Here is a 3,248-nt window from a genome sequence, read left to right on the forward strand (position 1 = left end):
CAAGGGAACGACGAAGGATTGCCCTGGAAAGTAAGGGAACGTCATACCCTTTAGTTCCCGCCCACTTTGACCTCTGGATATGAGGAGGGACACATTGGGCCTCATTATAACAGTGGCAGCCACGGTATGAACGGTGCTGGTAAGGCACCGGCACCGTTCATACCGGGCCGCCACATTACAAGTTCTCCTTGCACGTCCCTGACAGCCCGCCAGGTCTTATCTGGCCGGCTGTGTGGCACCCGCAAGCAGAACTCGTGATTAACGGTGCCGGTGCAACCATGCTCCCCACCCCCATTCTGCCCCATGGGGCAGAATGGGGATCGGGATCCCGGCATTACCGCCTCCCGCGAATGGGCAATTACCACTCCACTCATCTCGTAATGGGCCGGTTATTGCCCAATCGCGGGAGGCGGTGCCGGTTGCGAGCATGGCGGTAGCCGTACCTGCCATACAGGCATGGCTACCGCCATGCTCGTAATGAGGCCCATTGTTTCAGGCTGTTTGGTTTTTTACTGGCCCACTGACAACCCATAGTCACGCTATCCCCAATGTCATTCCCACCCACCACCTGTCCTTCCCTGCCCAAAACACACCTGCAATCTCTTACCTTATCCAGACGTCCTGATTATGAACCCCTTGAGGATCAGACCTTTCCTAAGATGTTTCCCAACACAATATTTGTTGCTCAAGCAATTACTCTCCTGGAGGATATTCGAATCCAAACTCAGTCCTCTGAACCTTGGAAGGAGTTTAAGAGAAACAATCGATGGAATCTCAAAACAAAAGACGGATATCTATTCAAGGATAATCGGTTGGTCATCCTTACGCCTGGACTGAGACAAAAGATCACAAGCCTATGTCATGATACTTCCCATTCAGGACACCGTGGCATCACCAACACCCTCCATCTAATACAAAGACAGTTTTGGTGGACAAGGATGAAGGATGATATCAAGACCCATGTCCAGACTTGTGCAGTCTGCAATCAGAACAAACATGACAATAAAAGACCAGCAGGTCTCCTGCTCCAACTACCTTCTTCCAGGGGCTACACAACTATAATGGTTACCATTGATTTGTTCACACATATGGCTCATTTTACGCCTTTATACAAACTACCATCCTCATCCGAACTTGCTGGGATTTTCCTAGAACACATATTCCGGCTTCATGGGCTACCGTGAGTGTCTGTGCCCCCTTGCCCACCCCAAGAGTGTCTGTGTGCCCCCTTGCCCCTTAAACTGCCTTTCTGCCCCTTACCCCCTCCCCTAATCTATTTTCTTTTGCCACCTTCCTACACCTCACCCCACTATCTTTCTCGCTCCACTATTGCTTCCCCCCTCTTAGCACTTACTCTTATCATTTGTTCCCGTGACTTTTGATAGCAGCTTGTCTGTCTCCCCTCCTCCCCTCCTTGTCTTCTCCTTCCTCCCCCCTCCCCTGCTTTATTAGTTTGTCGCTGACTAATTTGCACAGTAGCGTGTCTTGTTATTCCCTTGCTCCCCTCTCTTATCCCCCGTCCCCCCTCCCACCTCTCCTCTTGTTTACCTCTTGCACTACATCAATTGTCGTCAGGCATAGTAATGTTACTGCTTGCTTTGTTCTCCTTCTTTTCCTTTCCCTATTTGCCTTATTTGTTCTATGCACTTGCACTATCTGAAATGTAGTCAGGCCTATTACGATAGTTTTTTTTCACATTCTGTATTGTTTCAAGGACTTTTATTGAATGTAACTGTATTTTCCTATGTTCCCTCCCTCTTGAAGCGCTTTGAAACACATTGTGTATAGACGCTATATAAATAAAGAATCAATCAATCAAACCTTCCAAAATCATTTCTGACTGAGGACCACAGTACATATCCCAGTTCTGGAAACAGCTATGTCGTGTACTGCGAATCCAACGTTTCTTGTCTTCGGTTTATCACCCACAGACCAATGGAGCTACTGAACGAGTAAACCAAACCCTGGAACAATATCTTTGTTGCTTCGCCACCAAGGTCCAGGATGATTGGTCACTCTTAATACCTGTGGCCGAATTCGCATACAACAATTCGGATCATTCTGCTATCAAGACCAGTCCCTTTTTCTGTAGTCAAAGATTTCATCCTTCAGTCCTACCGTCTATTCTTCCACACCCTACCCCAGTTCCTGTGGTTGATTCCTGGATTGAAACACTAATTAATGTGCACAAAGAAGCAAAGGAACACCTAGAAAAGACCCGAGGAGACGTTAAACATTATGCTGACTCCAAAAGAAGACATGGGCCTTCCTATTCAATAGGCAATAAGGTCTGGTTATCCTCGAAACTCCTTCCTCGTCACCTACGACCAAATAAATTGGCTCCCAGGTATTACGGGCCCTTTTCTATAAAAGAAATCGTCAATCCAGTGGCCTTTAAACTCCGACTACCAGAATCATGGAAAAGGATCCATCCAGTCTTCCACACTTCTCTGTTAAAACCATAGGTTCAGCCCTCACGAACTGCTCCAAGAACTACCCCAGTGATTGTCAATGACCAACTCGAATACAAGGTCTCCAGAATTTGTGACTCTAGGTACCGACGTGGTCAACTACAATATTTGGTCGAGTGGAAAGGGTATCCTCCCAGTTAGCGCACCTGGGAACCCGTGTCAAACATGAATGCCCCCAGGCTGATTCGAAGTTACCATTTTATCCATCCAGGGAAACCCGGAGGAGCTGGGCTTCAGAGGAGGCATACTGTCATGAACCGTCGCCTGCGTCCATTCTGGACTTCGTGGACCCTGACCCATAGAGGACTGAATGCAATGATCCTCCCAACATGGCCTCTTGATACGGAACTGTCATGATCTCTGCTTCCAAAAGGTCAGGGTTTTCCCAACTCCCTTGGAAGTAGATCCATAACCCAGGTTCCGAGTGCCAACCAGTCCCAATTGGGACCTTTTGGACTCAGTCCTGGCGCCAGTGGCACCAGGCTCATAAATATGCCCAGTCCCAGCGCTGGAAGCGCCGGGCTCATAATGCTTGGGTGGACTTACCTGCAGCAGACCATGCTGCTTACTTGCCTGCCAGTTGAGCCTCTGATCCTCTTCTGTTTGGAACTACTTTTCCTGTTGGGTGGGGCAGAAGCCACTCCCTAGATTCAGAACACTGGAACCCTTCTGGAAAGCAGGAACTCTTTTCTTACCTAGGCGTGGCTGTGGAAGGAGACACCTAAGCACTACAGGAGGCTATTTAAACCACACCCGATGGGTGAATCTTGCTTTGCG

Source organism: Ambystoma mexicanum, chromosome 9 (assembly GCF_040938575.1).
Source record: "Ambystoma mexicanum isolate Mex_15411 chromosome 9, UKY_AmexF1_1, whole genome shotgun sequence".
Lineage (NCBI taxonomy): Eukaryota > Metazoa > Chordata > Amphibia > Caudata > Ambystomatidae > Ambystoma > Ambystoma mexicanum.